Source organism: Siphateles boraxobius, unplaced genomic scaffold (assembly GCF_051911475.1).
Source record: "Siphateles boraxobius isolate OS27281-9 unplaced genomic scaffold, OSU_SipBor_1 13, whole genome shotgun sequence".
Classification (NCBI taxonomy): Eukaryota; Metazoa; Chordata; class Actinopteri; order Cypriniformes; family Leuciscidae; genus Siphateles; species Siphateles boraxobius.
In genome coordinates, this window is record NW_027508733.1 from 26,032,788 (window position 1) to 26,050,165 (window position 17,378).

The window sequence follows — 17,378 nt, forward strand, 5'->3', positions numbered from 1 at the left end:
AACAAATTTAGATATCCAGTTGCCCATTAAAGATATTATTTATTTAACATTTACTGTTTCATTACTAAACGTTTTAAACTACATTACCCACATATCTCTGTCATTATATCAATGGAACAGGGAACATTGTGCTGTAGTTTATTGAAATGTGCAGACATGGTTAGGGTTAGGGTTAGGGTTGGGATCTCGGTAAAGGAGAAATTTCTCACAACATAGAGACACTTTCTAGTTACCTTAATGTATAACTAACGTAATAATAACACCAAAACATACTTTGTAACATGAAGCGCCGTTTTATATGGGTTAAAAGATAGTCCAATCACAACGAGTTATGCGATAAAGTCACAGCCAATAACAACCCAGCTGAACAGATGCGTCACACTTACTTGCCCAATTATGGTAAATGATGACCGATCTCTTCCGGTTCCGGCTGCAGGGATAGATTCCTTAAATATTTAATATTTGGGCTGTTAAATATGTATTGCTTCTAATTAAATTATAAAACTCACATTTAAAAATAAAAAGACTCCTTTGTGTGGTTACCATCCACAAACGTTGGATTCATATGATCATGACACAAATTTGCTTATTTGATTAGACTGATGCATACATTTGAAAGAGAAACTTTTTTTCTAGGCAATGGCACAATGGCAGGGTAGTTTGCAGTTTTTTTAAATTAAAGATAATTGCATGTACTAAAGTGCTTCTAACATTTACAGTGTATGTATAGTATATCAAGTATATTATATAACAAAATGTAACAAAAGCATAATGAATGCACACAATTTTTAAAGCAAATTCATATATTTCATGTCAAACTGTTTAAAGACAAATGTAGTGCCAAAACTACTGCACAACAGAATAAAAATCAGTTAATTGTAAACAAAACATAAAATCCAGATACAGGGGCATATTATAGTGACACATACAGTTATTTTTAAAAAAATCGCTGATGAAGTTATATTTTTACAAACCACGAGTTGAGATTCAACTTTGTTATGTGAAAATATATTTGTTTCTTCCCTTTAAAGAACAAATAGGTGAAAACTTAAGCACAACATTTTACATCTTCATCTTTAATTCTATATCCTTGTGATTATTGGTCACTTTTATTGTAACTAAATGAAAGGAAACCTAAAATAGTTAATTATTATAAATGTCAGCAAGAAAATGCTTCTATAAAATACATTCACAGGTAGGCCTGTATTACAATTACATTAACCAGGTAGTCATATAATGATAACATAGATGTAGTTATGGTGGATAAATAGTGACCACTGTAATTGAAGGTTTAATGAAGCTAAATGTAAGACATTAAGTCCATCTAAATGTAAAGGTAACAAACTCAGAATAATGTCCAGTTGTCAAGTGTGTCATTTCTGTAATACTCTTTCAGCACCAAACAGAACTCCATAAATATTGCTTGTTTCAAAAGGTTTTCCTGAACACTCTCACTATCATCAATTTTTCGGACAAACACCTGCTATATACACTTGCAGAAATATACATTTGACTATTGCACCATGAAGTCATATTGCACATATTGCGCTGCATGACTAGAACTAATGGATGTCAATGAATATGTCCTTTACCAAAACTCCTGATGAGCACTGACACTTGTCTGATAAAGGCATTAGGCAGACCTCAAGTACAGTTTATGAAGATGAAACGAGAAAACAAAATTCTTTAACAATATGGAAAAAGATAAATGACTATTTTAAATAATGGTTCTGCATATATCAGAGATCATAGGAGTGGGACTCCACATGCAGACTTTCAGAAACTGTGACAGAGCAAAGGGAGCACCTCGTTGGACACATCCTACACATGCCCAAACTACACAACAGAAAAACAGTTATGAAGTGGACACCACTAGGAGGATGCAGGAGACAAGCAAGACCAAGGAATACATGGAGACAGATGTTTCACGACGACCAGAAGAATGTCAGTGTCCCATGGGAAGATGTGGAGAATTTGGCCACGGATCGAATTCGTTGGAGGCAGGGTGGGAAATTAATTTTTTTGCCCACCAGCCACAGTGGCTGCTGGATGCCCAATTTTACCAGCCACTTGTATTATCTACCAGCCACTTTTTCTGGAATTAAAATTTATGAAGGAGAACTGTGACTTTGATAACATTGACGTCCATCACAAATATGTAATTCGTTTTATCCATTTAACAATATGAGTTATGCTGCACTCAGGCGCCAATTTTATGGAATAAAATCACTGTCAAAAATAATCGTACGTAATTCAAAACATCTGTGTGTAATTTTAATATACTCGTGCGTAATTTAAAACTATTGTATGTAATTCTGTTTTTTGTCAGAGTTGGATTCCAAAATCTACGGCCACGACAGTTTACAGATCGCGATTTTGTGAGTTTTTTAGAGTACAACTCTAAAATGTACGACTGTGTCAGTTTACAGACACAGCACTTGTTTTCACAACAGCTCTGTTACACACACACACGACATGCGAATTACGACCACGAAGTGCGGCGTGCGAAACGACTGTCAAAAATACGTCATCAAGGTCACAGGCATTACTATCCGAGGGAAGATGAATCGATTCAACGAAGTGCGCATGCGCCCCACCAACTTTTTAAATCACTGGCGCCGAAATGGGGGATCAACAGCCGAGCGCTCACTCCTCGTCTCAGGTAAATTAATTTTTTGTGTGTTTAAGGGTTAGTTATCACTAATAACAGAGAGGCGCAATATTACAGAGATATTATAGTAGGTAAGAAAAACTCTCAGAGTACATCTAACGTTAGGTGCTTAAAGAAGACAGTTGTTTAGGAGGTAATCACTGCAGCCTGTAGAGCGATGAGATAGGGCTACATAAAAGAATGAGCAATTTTAAGTGTTGACTTCATAACAACCGTGTAACTTACATGCACTGTAATACACAGGTTAATAATAATATAATGTAATATAAGTGTTCTCTGTTTAAGTATTGAAGTCATATTTCATTGTTCACTAATAAAATATATAATTTTGTCTAAGTATAATATTAATGTCAGAGTAATTTTACTTACAGGGACCGCTGATGACGCAGCTACTAGAACGCCTCAGGTCACGAATAAGTGCAGTTTTAGATGGTCATCAGCTGGACTTGGACTATTTTCAGTATGTTGTCAATCAAGAAGTGTTTATTTTGTCATCAGCCTCCACTATCTTTGATGTGCCAAATGATATTTTGGAGACCCTCTTGGGTTTACAACAAAAAATTCATGCAGCTCTTTCCCAAGAGGTGGCCCCAGTTCTTACGAGGGAATGTGGTGGTGGACGAGGTCGACCTACGTTTATTGTTTCCGAGGAAATGCTGTCCCGTCTCATAGAGATGTCTTTACCAGTTTCTTGTATTGCGAACATTTTAGGAGTAAGCCAGTCAACAATCTTCCGCCGAATGCGTGACTTTGGTTTTTCTGTAAAAGCTACGTATAGCACCATATCGGACAATGAATTTGATGATGCCATTTTGGCTATAAAAAGAAGACTACCAAATGCTGGATATAGGATGATAAAAGGCTGCCTGCAAGCAGACGGACATAGAGTGCAATGGAACCGCATAAAAGAATCCATGCACAGAGTGGATGCCCCTGGGATATTGGAAAGGATGACACAGCTGGGCTGTATTGTCAGGAGGTCATATTTTGTTCAAAATCCACTGTCCTTAGTCCATATTGACACGAATCACAAGCTCATAAGGTATGGTCTCATATTTTACCTACGAAAGTGTAATGTTATGCAATATTACGTTTAACATGGTTTTACTTTGAAGGTACAACATCATCATATTTGGTGGGATAGATGGGTTCTCACGAAAGGTAAACACATTTATTTTCAACCCAGTGGAATCTATCTATCAATCAATAATATTACTTCTCTATCTATAATCTGACTATCTACCTGTGTTTGAATGTATTGAATGATTTAATGTATTACATTTATTCTTTTTTGGTATAGATCATGTACCTGGAACCAGCAACAAACAACCGTTCAAGCACTGCCTTATCATTCTTTCTCCAGTCTGTGCAAAAACATGGCTGGCCTTCAAGGTAGGAGAAAATTGTTTTTCTGCTCCTCACTTCATTGCGTTTAGTTAAACCCTCATCCCTCCCTCAGGTCATTTTGACCCAAAACTGATTTTCCAAAAAATTATAAAAATCGTGTGTTGATCGTACCGGTCCAAGATTTCTTTACTTTTGTCATACTTGCACCAGAACACACACACACACACAAAAACTGAGTGGATTTGAGGAGTTTAAATGGGGGCAATAAAAAAAGTAACAAAAGGGTCCCTCGTGGGTCATTTTGACCCACATAGGAATGATTGGAATTTATGAGAAAACTGCATTTTTTTATTACTTTTTTGTTTTTTTGATATACAAAATCTGAGGCAATAAAGATTTATACCCAAATGAAGGGCATACAGAATATCCCCAATGCAGAAAACACACACACACTCCAATAGAACATATTATGTTTCATGTTTCTTTTTTTGACTTAACAGTTACATTTGAGAGATCATAGTTATATTTTTTAAATATATTTATATTTATGAAATTGTATGAATGTACACATGTTTAGGTTTTAATTCAGCTAGATTTATTTACTTTTTACAAAATATGGATTTTTTAAAATAAAAAAAACCTTAAATATTCAGAATAAAAGGTAAATATAATAAAAATCACCCAAAAATAATAGAAAAACCTACATAAATATTTAGAAATAAATTATAAAAATGGAATCTTAAGATTTCTGGCCCTCGGGTCATTTTGACCCAGGAAGGACACTTCTGTTGTAGGTTTGGGAGAGACGGATGAGTAAACATGTTTATTTGTATTTTCTTAACATTATGGCAGTCAAGCAGATTTAACCTCTCCCTTAACCCCCCGTATTTCAGGGTCCGGGCTGATGAAGGTGTGGAAAATGTGGCAATTGCAGAAACCATGTTTCGTGTGAAAGGGACTGGAAGAGGAAGCTTCTATTCTGGGAAAAGCGTACATAATCAGAGGTAATAAACAAGTTAGGATTAGGATGTCACACTATCGTGTAATTTACCATTTTTAATCGATACATTTTGTATTCTCTAGAATTGAACGCCTGTGGCGAGACGTCTGGGTCAGCGTAACACAGCTGTATTACGAAATACTTCACAGCCTTGAGGAAGATGGCTTGTTGGACTTGTCAGATTCCCTTCATGTGTTTTGTGCACATTATGTCTTCCTCCCACGTCTGAAGTGTAACCTCCACAGTTTTTCTGAAGGCTGGGACAATCATCCATTACGGTCTGAAAATGGGCTCACCCCAAACCAGATGTGGATAATGGGACACATGCACAACTCATCTGGAGACAATGAAGAGAGTTTTCAGGTTTGTTTTTTTAATTGATTTTCTATGCCTTCAAGTTATACTGTCAAATTAAAGTAATTTTTTTTTAAATTTCATTTAAGAATTTGGAACTGTTTGGAACAGACTGGGAGACGTTTGATAGTGTGACAGAAGATAATGTTGGAGTTCATGTTCCAGAAATTGAGTGCCCACTCACTCCTGCTCTGATGGAAACAGTAAAATCCATTTTTAATCCTCTTGCAACATCTGACTGTTATGGCAGAGATATTTATACATCTTTGGTTCAATATTTTGAAAGTCTTTAAAATACACAAACAACTGTGTGAGACCATTGTAAACATTTTATTTAGCAAATTGTGTATATATTTTGACAACTGTAACAAAGCAGCACAGTGAATGAATTATGAAAACTAATCTGTAAATAAACTCAGAACAGTTAATGATTTTGAGTTGTTTCTTTAACATGAAAATTCTTTCAACAAATATTGTCAAAGGAACAGTTTTACTTATGCCAATAAACAGTGATTCAAAGAGAAGCTGAACGTTGCTGTTTCAACATGCTTTCCCCACCAAATACATTTAAAGTTCTTACATTAACATTAAAAGGGCTTAAAGTTCTGTTCATCTTGTTTTTATTCCAGTAAGTATGTTGTGCTATTATGATAATACATACCACGATCCTCAACTTCCTGTAGGAAATCCTGGAAAAAGTTCATTACATTTACTTCTTTGGTGTATTTCACAGAACCTTTGTCACTAAAGACAGGGTGGCAATTCTCCAGAATGAAGCCTGCATCCACCTTAAATAAAAGAGATAGTGTTAGCATTTCTATATGCCTGTCACATTTAACATGTCCTCATTATGAAAACACCATAAGAACCACAATGGTTTACCCTGTCATCTTTTTCCCCTGGGACAAACAATGGTAGACACAAGTCTGGATGCATTTCCATGACTTTCTGGAGATCGTAGAGCTGCAGGCCTTTTCTCAGCTGATTAAGCATTGGAACAACTCTCATAGAGGAGTGTAAAACAATGGCTCTAGAGGCAATGTAATGGTTTCATCAAATGTTTAAAACACTAAACAATATATATTTTTTAAATACAGAAACTCAATGTTGATGTACTATATGATAAATGTGATACTTTATTTACTATAATACATTTCATAAGATTACAAATGCAGGTAAAATTAAGCTTTTTGTACTCAAGGAGAATAAAAAGTATAGTGCACCTGATTATGTTGCTTTTCATGTCGGCAGACAGTTTTCCAGTGTATCCACAGCTTAAAATCTCATCTGTAAGCTCACTCATGTCATCTGTTGAGTTAACCTAAATACAGAGAAATAGAATACAGTCTTATTGGCATCCCTTATTTACTTTTAAGAGTTGAACATTACTATATATAACTTACATTTCAGGTTACTATTTTACCTTCTCAATGAACAGGGAGAATTCCAAATCTGTGACATCACTGGTAGTCACCTGTATACTGTCATAATCTCCAGAGCAAAGATATTGGAAACACCACTCGCGCAAAAAAAACGGCGGTGGTCCTCCTTGTGCTAGACTGACAGCCATAATTTCTCCTGCACTTCTAATACCATACCACAGTGGATAAAACAAAACCTTGAATCAACCAAAAAGGTTTATTGAAACATGTTGAAAAATGTTAACTGATCAAATCTTGCATACCTGAAGTAGTTACGATCCAAGCTGTTGAGACAATAGACTGGATTTTTCCCTTTTTTATCTACACCAGCGATAAAAAGTCTTGTTTCAATCTCTGCAATCATTTCTAGACAACGAATACAACCGGTTTAAAATCTGATCTGACAAAATGTCTGCTTTAAAATATAAAACATACATTTTATAATAAACTAAATTAATTATACCTGTTAAGAACTCCTTGCTAAGAGCACCAGTGTCAACCCCAGCTTCGCCAAAAAAGGTAACCTTTAGTCTGCCTTTTGGTGACGATTTCTTTTGGCGCTGCCACTGCTGCATTCCTCGGTTGTAGATGTCATTCCGAGAAATGCAGATGGAAAAGGGGTTGGTTTGGTCAACTTTACTGCCGATCCAATTCAGAATCTCCCCAGAACTTTGTAATAGAAATTAACAGAAACGAAACATGAAATGTACCAGCAAAGCAAACCAAACACTTTCTTAATATACCCTTTTTACCTTTGAAGTGTATTTATTGGGTCACTGAAGTTATCATCATATTCTGCAGTTCTGCACACAAACAAAAACAAAAATTAAATGCTTTAATATTTCAAATTGCTGGATAGGAAACATTTAAATGATTAATATTAGATAAGTGACACTAAACTATTTAGTAATTTACCGTAATCCACAGTTGGCTGCATGTATCTCTATAACATCACTGTCAAAGGTTTTCTTGCACAGTGGACACTCAGCAGTCTGATGTGACATTAAAATACTGAGTTAAATTACACACAAACAATTGTTTAGGAACCATGCATAAACTGAAAATTCATGTATTTTTTTAAACACATAAATAAACTGAAAATTCATGTATTTTTTAAACACATAAATAAATATCCTTTTCACCTTCTCTGTCCGGACTTCATTTATATTTGAAGCACAGCTTTCAATATCTGGTGATTTTTTCAATTCCTGAAAACGTAAAAATCACATAAAAATTGTGTTTTCAGAGCTTATGAAATATAAACAAAAGATCTTTTTTTTTTTTTTTTTAAACACGCCTCTTTCCAAGTGTCAATAGAAGTTGAATTATCTTCTTGTGGGGAGTCTGGGGCCTTCTCCATCGACTGGAAATAAAACAGAAACTCATCAACCTTGTTTTTAGAGCTCACTGATGACTAAAATAAACACCTTATACTTACATCATCACTTGAGATACACAGATCCACATGTTCCATCTTACAGTGTTGTATGTGTACTGGAAGGCACTGAAGGGGAACCATTTTGCTGCAGAGTGTACACTGGGCTTTGGGCATTTTTTCAAATTCCCTTGCATCGGGTGGTAATGGAGTTGTGTCAATTTGCTCTTGCAGAGGACATACATTGTGCTCTTTCCATTGCTGCTCACGGTTTTTAATTGCTGTCCATTATACCCATCACGGTCAGGAGGGATGACAGTCAATTTCCGTTGACCACCTCCACCTATGATTCAAAGTATTTAACAGAATATAGAAATAGACAATACACACAAAATATTTAACAGATAAAATCCATCTGATATCTATAAACGCGTATGATTTCAATTCACAGACGTTTTAAGAGGTTAGGAAAATAAAATCCAAAACGATCCTACATACCTGAGCACTTGTGCAGCAACCATCCTCCGTTGATTTTTCCCAGTTTTGGATATGCATTAACAAGCACCTCTGATAGCTTAATTATCAAAGGCAGAGTAAAACAGAGTAAGGAAATTCACCCAACACAAAAAAACAAGAAAAATTACATTATTGATCTTACCTCTGAATGAGTCATGTTTTCGGTAATAGTTAATGATCTTCTCCCAAGTCCTGCAAGTGTAAGTTGTAATTCTGTCTCTCCTTTGGGCGTTTTCTCATATTGTTGGTCAAGGAGAAAAACAACCATCAAAAAGCTTTTTTGTGGCCGTTTATATGGTCCAAAACGTTTTTTACCCCTTACTTCCTTTCTGAAGAATCCAGGAAATGACCTAAAAAGGACTTCATTTTTATTTTGAGCCAGTTGAGAACACTCACATGCACACTAATATATGTGATGTGATGTTAATGTGTGATGAAACTTATATACAGTATGTAATAAAAAATATTATACTGTACAAACTGTATATTCCACCAGTACAGACATACACACAGTTTATTAAAACAACAATTACATTGAATGTCACACCTAGCCATTTCCTGCTGAACTGACTGCACATTTGACTTGGACCTTCTTTCTTCTCCTGACTGTACACTGATATTGGACTGGTTCCCCACTTTCGGTTGTCCAACACTTAAGGTGTTGGTCAACATCGACACCAGATTCTGGGCTGTATGCAAGATGTCACCTAATGGAACCTGATGAATAATGAAATATGACTTCAATACTTAAACAGTGAACACTAATATTACATTATATTATTATTAACCTGTGTATTACAGTGCATGTAAGTAACACGGCTGTTATGAAGTCAACACTTAAAATTGCTCATTCTTTTATGTAGCCCTATCTCATCGCTCTACAGGCTGCAGTGATTACCTCCTAAACAACTGTCTTCTTTAAGCACCTAACGTTAGATGTACTCTGAGAGTTTTTCTTACCTACTATAATATCTCTGTAATATTGCGCCTCTCTGTTATTAGTGATAACTAACCCTTAAACACACAAAAAATTAATTTACCTGAGACGAGGAGTGAGCGCTCGGCTGTTGATCCCCCATTTCGGCGCCAGTGATTTAAAAAGTTGGTGGGGCGCATGCGCACTTCGTTGAATCGATTCATCTTCCCTCGGATAGTAATGCCTGTGACCTTGATGACGTATTTTTGACAGTCGTTTCGCACGCCGCACTTCGTGGTCGTAATTCGCATGTGTGTGTGTAACAGAGCTGTTGTGAAAACAAGTGCTGTGTCTGTAAACTGTCACAGTCGTACATTTTAGAGTTGTACTCTAAAAAACTCACAAAATCGCGATCTGTAAACTGTCGTGGCCGTAGATTTTGGAATCCAACTCTGACAAAAAACAGAATTACATACAATAGTTTTAAATTACGCACGAGTATATTAAAATTACACACAGATGTTTTGAATTACGTACGATTATTTTTGACAGTGATTTTATTCCATACAATTTATGTTTCCCTCCGTGGATGCTCACGGGAGCACACGCCCTTTAAAAAAAAAAAAAAGTACTATTTAGCACAAACAGGGCTACCATAATATGTGAGCAACATGTATGTACATGTTTGTATTTTTGAGAGAATTTTATGCATGGTTATTTTACAGTTTAGTTTTTAATATTAGTTAAGTCTGTATGACCATAAATGGAGTATTTAAATGTATTTTGCTGCTATTTGAAAAAAAAATCCAGCAAAACGCGCCAGCGCGTTTGTCGACCCCAGAGGCTTAACTCGATAAAACCCGTAAAGTAGGCTATCTTTCAACTCAGGACAGCACCACTTCTCACAAATACAGATAGGATTGGAGATGAAAAGTTTAACTGACACATAATCGAGCTCCGGAGCACCCATGGTATCGGCTCTTATCCTCGTGGCTGCTAAAACTATCGCTAAACTAAAAAAAAACGATAGCTATCTACCCAGACAGCAACATAGTGCCGGCCCAGATCCGGCACACATCTGGTATGGGTGGAATCAACATGTACCAGATGTGGCCTAGATCTGGGCCGACATTATGTTGCTGTCTGGGTAGCCATCACAAAACACAACTTCAAGTTAGCAATTTACTTACTTGCACATCCAAACGTAGTCCTGAAAAGGTCTGCCCTTTTTGCCGATCGCATGGACGTTTCTGAATAGAATTGGTCATATTCATTATTGACTCTATTTTAAGGTTAGTTGTTCCTCTAATGAACAAATTGTTTGCATTTTCGGACGACGCATAGGTTCGACAGTAAGTACAGTGCATGGACTGTTCGACGGGAAGGTAGGCTAACCATTCCCTCGTTTTCCCTTCGTCATCAATCCGCCACTTGTTCGAAAAGTACTAGGGCTGCAACAACTAATCGATAAAATCGATTATAATCGATTATGAAAATCGTTGTCAACGAATGTCATTATCGATTAGTTGGTCTGCTTACGTCACGGGGAGTGTTTACTGGTACGCACACACACGCAAGGTCTCTCTCCCTCAGGCGCTCTGCCGAGCGCGCGCGCTACACGGTTTGGAGCAGTCTCTTATGTCTCGCATGCGCGCTCTAGATTTCGGGAGTTTGAACTAATTCGCGGGCATCAGGGAGCCGCAATCAATATGCGGGAGACTCCCGGGACTTCCGGGATCTTGGGATGTCTGTATTTTGTCTCGAGCATCAGGTTGCGCAATCAGTTCGCTCGCAACGTAAGTGATGGATTAAAATAGCGCTACCGCAGAAATAGGTTAAATTAAAACGGTCTTTACAAAGCGAAGCAATAAATATAAAGGCAGTTAATAACAGCAGCAGTAAAATATTGTTTTTTAGTCACTGTACTCAGTGGTTTTCAGCGAATGCTTGTGCACTAATGCATAATTTCTCCTGTCCTTTACTCAAGCCTATTAGCTTGCTGGGTAACGTTACCTCCATTCCGTTCTCTTTTTATAGCATTTGTCTACTAAGTTTTAATTGTTTTTCAAACGCGATCTACTGCGGCTCTACATTCACACAATTGTTTTCAGTCTTTCTATATTTATTTAATCAATTTATCCTTATATTATTCTTTTATATATTATATATAATATATATTATATTCTTTATCCTTATATTCCTTATATATAATTAATTTTAAATAAAAATTAAATTAATGATATATTTTAGATGTTTTTAGTTTGTTTTTAGTTCAGATATTCACATCTGAACAACATGTCTGTGTAAATTTGTTTTAACAAAAATTGTGTTAAAACATAATATGTTGGATATCATTTTTTTAACAATAATCATGTTTGTCAACTTGCCATCAGCAATTATCATTGAAAACAATGCAAATATTGATATTAGTAAAACTCAATGTGTGGCTTTTGCACTTTTTAAAGTACACTTTTACACATAAATACCCTGATTTACGGTTTTATTTAGTTATAATAAAAAAAAAAATCTAATTTAATTTCTATCCGATTAATCGATTAATCGAAAAAATAATCGTCCGATTAATCGATTATCAAAATAATCGTTAGTTGCAGCCCTAAAAAGTACCTTCTCTTTTTATTTACTTCGCCCTCAATAGTTTGTACATTCATATACTGCTGACTCCGCGGCGGGCCTCTTAACACCGGGTATATGTCGCCACATTTTTTTAATTTTCCTTTCGTCTGTAGGCTACCTAAGCTCAGCTATATGTGTCACGGTCCGTTCAGCGCCGTGTCCGTGCGCTGCGTCCGTGACGCACAGCGCTGAATACCAATCAAATTAGTTACTCGACAAAAGTGCATTATTTTTACTTAGCAACAGCATTCTTTGACAAAAGATGTCCAATCCGTTACAAGGAATGTTTTAAATAGTAACCAATAAAAATATGTTTTACAATCTACCCGCCACTGTGGCTGGTATACAAGGCAAAGTCACCCGCCACTTTGAAAAAGTACCAGCCATTGGCTGGTGGCGGGTGCTAATTTCCCACCCTGGTTGGAGGACACTTGTTGCCCAATGTGCCCAGCACAGGACTTGATGATGATGTTGTGAGTTTATCCATAACTGTGGGATATTTTTCTGTAAGGAGTATTGCATAATTAAATGTTAAATGCATTTATGTAATAAGCTCACTGATATGTGGTCATTTCTATGAAAACAAGCATGTCTTTAATAGCAAGCAATAATCATATAAACTTGTTTAAAAATAACACGATTTACATGCAAACGGGACAGTTATCAGCAGTGTAACTGATCTGATTACGACAAAATAATCGAGTATCTGATGTCATGTGACAAGTCAGATTAGCTTTCCCACTCTTGCAAACAGAGAAAGGTTATGAGTTGTGGAGAGACATCATGTATCATTGGAACATCAACAGACAGGGTCCAATTTGTAATAATTTTAATGAATACAATGCAATTAATATAAACCTTTCTGACAGTGTATGGGACATCCGACTACTTTCCAAGAAGGCGCGCAACTGATTTACAAATATGGTGATAAATATGTACAGGAATTGAGGCACTAGCCAATGACAGCACTAGGAGTAAAAGCTGCAGGATTATGTACAAGTATTGTACGAATTTGACAACTTGTTAAATCTTGTGAATTATTAAGACTTTGAGACTATGTTTGTACTGATTGGGCTTTGGGTTTTGTAAGAAAAGGTTTAAGAAACAACAGATGCTTGATAAAATGTTTGATTACAGGTTAAAACCAACACATACATACCATTGTGAATATTTGCCTTTGTAGCTTTTCATCTCCCATTTATTTCTCCTCAAACAATAATGAGCTGACTGAGTCCGAAAGGCCCTTTTGGTCTTATCAGCTTAAAAAAAGAGAAAAGAAAATATCATTATATATAATATATCGGATTATTTAATGGAAAAATTACTGATTTACCTTACAAATATTTGTTGTTACATTATTAGACATTAAAAGCATGATAAGTTTTGTGATTAATATGCATTTACAACAAATATCACTTTAAAACTACCAATACTGAAAGTAAAAGCACGGACAGTTTTGTTACTGTCCTTTTACCACACCTATCACAGTAAAACAAAGGTTACTGTGGTAAAAGCATGGTAAGTGTTGTGGTTACTGTGCATTTACAACAAATATCACATTAAAACTACAAATAATGTGGTAAGTAAGGGTTAATGCCCTCCGAGGTGTCCATTGTCAGGTTTTAATGGACGACGGCGAGGTGTGAACTAGAGGTCTGCGCGGGACACAATTTTCAGACCCGCTCCCGCCCGCTCCCGCAGTGTTCAGTCCCGCTCCCGCCCGCTCCCGCAAAGATTTGTCATTTTTAGTACCGCTCCCTCCCGCATCTGTGATATAATGTCCCGCTCCCGCCCGCACTTTCTGTCTGACGAAAGGTCTTGGGGAAAAAAATGCGTGCACACAAAATTCCTTACCAATACTTGGTAACATATTTATTGGTCCCATATTACGAACAGCATAATATTCACAACAGTACTTTATCTGAAGCACTAGAGGCGCTCTGTTCCTCGTCCATGCTGTCTATTTTGAACTTGAACTAGCTTTCGAATTCGAACTCGGAGCAGCGGGAAAGGAATTGTCTCTAAACAAGTGTGCGTGAGATTAGGCCCCGCCCTTCCCGACAACATTCACAAGTTTAGGCTGCTTAAAACGTTTTTATTGCTGCCAATCAGAATCTCCCTCACAACTACAAATTATGTACGCTACTTTAATCATTTATATATTTTACTTTATACTCATATTTAATTTGCGGGAGTGCAGCGTATCATCCCTCCCGCCCGCACCCGCAAGTGCACCTCATCATCCCGCCCGCTCCCGCAATGACCTTTAAAAATTTGTCCCGCGCCGCACTGTTTTGCGTCGGGACCCGCGGGTCCCGCGGGACTCCCGCGGGAGTGCAGACCTCTAGTGTGAACCGGCCGACCCGCAGCGGAGGCGCTGCTCTGCTGGCGACCCGGACTCAGGTGTTGGTTACATTGATTGCGTGTTGGAATATTTTTTAAGGTTGTTTTTATTTATTTTATTTACTTTTTGTATTATTTGATTCGGAAGACGGTCGTATTGTACCATGGGGATCTGTATGAGAACTATTCTGCTGACGCTGTTTGTTTGGGAACTTGTGTATCGAGGCCTTGCAGTGCGAAGAAGCGGGGAGGATGGGTGTTTGTCACCGATTACCTACACCAGAGACACACTGTTGTCGCTTCGAACAAGAGACATTTTAATAACTGTGGATTTCTCAGAGGCACGGAATTCTCATCTATTTCAGTCGAAGCGCTTACGGAAGAGGGGGAATAGGGGTGGTGTACGACAACGCATACGGAGGAGAGGAAATAAACCACCGCTTCCTTCGGTTGTTTTTGGAAATGTACGGTCATTGAGAGGAAAGATGGAGGAGCTTCGTATTAACAACAGAGTGTGTTATGAATACCGTGAATCAAGCCTCATGGTGTTCACAGAGACATGGTTACATCAGAACATTCCCGATTCACTAGTGGAGTTGGAAGGACGCTCCCTGGTTCGCTTGGACAGAGCAGAGGGGGAGGCATTGGCATTTACATCAGAGACGACTGGTGTAAGCAGTATACTGTGCGGGAGGCGGTATGTAACCCCGATTTGGAGCTACTCTGTTTATCTTTAAGACCTGTTTATTTGCCGAGGGAGTTTGGGAATATTGTCATGTGTGCGGTATATGTTCCCCCGGATGGCAATGCTGCGAGGGCCGCAGCTCGAATAACTGACTGTGTCCAGCAGCAACTGCACAAGACACCAGGAGCAGCAGTTCTTATTTTAGGAGATTTTAACCATTGCAAACTGGAGCAAGTGCTCACTGGTTTTGAACAGTATGTTCAGTGCGCAACACGTGATCAAAATATTCTAGATAAATGCTACGGTAATATTAAAAAAGCATACATTGCTGGACCAAAGCCTCCATTGGCAAATTCCGATCATAATATTATTCATTTATCCCCGATATATAAGACTGTTTTTAAATCTAGGAAACCAGAGGTAAAGACTGTTTCTGTCTGGTCCGAGGACAGCATAGAAAATCTTAAGGGATGCTTTCTGTGCACCGATTGGGATATGTTTCACAGCTTGGACATTAATGAGGCCACAGATACTATCACCGATTATATCAACTTTTGTGTTGACAATGTGCTGGAAAAAAAATGTGTGACTGTTTATCCAAACAATAAGCCATATATCACAAAGGAGATAAAAGACTGTATCAATCGGAAAAAACAAGCCTTTCGAGAACATGATCGAGTGGGTTTGAGATTGATCCAGAAGGAATTGAATTATCTGCTAAGAAATGCTAGGAAAAAACAGAAAGATATTTTAGAACAGAGTTTTATGTCCACAAATTCTAATAAATTATGGGACACCATTAAAATTATGAGTAATATGAATACAAAGGTTGACCGTCTTATTACTAATGATGACCTGAGGAAGGCAAATGAATTAAATGACTTTTACCTCAGGTTTGACACACAGGACTGTGCACTGGAATGTAGAGAAGCTTTGGATTCACTTGTAATTGAGAACACATCTGATAGGATCATTGTGGACCAGCAGAAAGTTTGTTCAATCTTCAGTCGACTGTGTACCAAGAAGTCCACAGGTCCTGATGGTATCTCGGCATTATTGTTAAAATCTTGTGCCGAAGAACTAACTGTGGCATGGTGCCCAATTTTTCAGCAATCTGTGGATTCTCATGTCATACCTGATCTATGGAAAAAATCTATTATTGTTCCATTACCAAAAAAAACAGGTTCAAGTGATAATAAGGACTTCAGGCCAGTAGCCTTGACATCATGTGTGATGAAAAGTTTTGAGAAGTATATCGTTTCTATTTTAAAGACTGAAGTTAACTCTGTACTTGACCCATTACAATTCGCATACAGGCCGGGCCGCAGTACAGAAGATGCTGTTAACACTGTGACTTATTATATAACTAAACATCTGGAAAATCCAAAAGCTTATGCACGTTTATTATTTGTTGATTTTAGTTCTGCATTTAATACAGTTCAGCCCCACCGTTTAATTCAGAAATTGAAGATGTTCAATGTTAATTCCTTTTTAATTAAGTGGTATCTTTCTTTTCTGACTAATCGGACCCAACAGGTTAGAGTCAATCATACTTTATCGGAGTTGAAACATATCAGTATAGGCGTTCCACAGGGATGTGTTAGTTCTCCGATTTTATTTACATTGTATACTAACGAGTGTTCAAGTTGTGATCATAACAATTTTATAGTGAAGTTCTCAGATGATACAGCGATACTTAGTCTTTTGTATGAGAAGAATGATTTGTCAGTTTATTTCTCAGTGATATCAAGGTTTGCAGAGTGGTGTGATCTAAATCATCTTATTTTTAACACAGAAAAGACTGAGGAGATGATTTTTGATCTTAGATCAATAGGTGATCACACACCAGTGCTTTTACATGGAAAATCAATTAAGCAAGTACGTTCCTATAAGTACCTTGGTATCTACGTGGATAATACACTTAGTTGGGGGATTCACGTTGATATAATTTGTTCTCGTGTGCAGCAAAGACTGTATTTTTTACGTAGACTCAGACTTTATGGAGTTGGCCAGAAAAGTATGTGGTTGTTTTATCAGGCAGTTATAGAGAGCATAGTCAGATATGGCATTACAGTTTGGTTTGGTAACCTTACAGTTCAGGTAAAGTCGAAGCTTG

At 37.2% G+C, this 17,378-nt stretch overlaps 1 protein-coding gene and 1 long non-coding RNA gene across 5 annotated transcripts in view; one reads left to right on the forward strand and one right to left on the reverse strand.

Moving 5' to 3' along the window:
• The window catches only part of LOC143736164 (CD276 antigen homolog), a 686,062-nt gene that overhangs the window by 128,505 nt on the left and 540,179 nt on the right, over nt 1–17,378 (forward strand). The gene's annotated exons all lie outside the window — the stretch shown is intronic.
• Nucleotides 6,918–7,451, reverse strand: LOC143735623 (uncharacterized). Its single transcript, XR_013203259.1, has 3 exons — nt 7,257–7,451; nt 7,057–7,159; nt 6,918–6,958 (listed from the first exon to the last, which is right to left on the reverse strand). It is a non-coding gene; the product is annotated as an uncharacterized LOC143735623 (long non-coding RNA).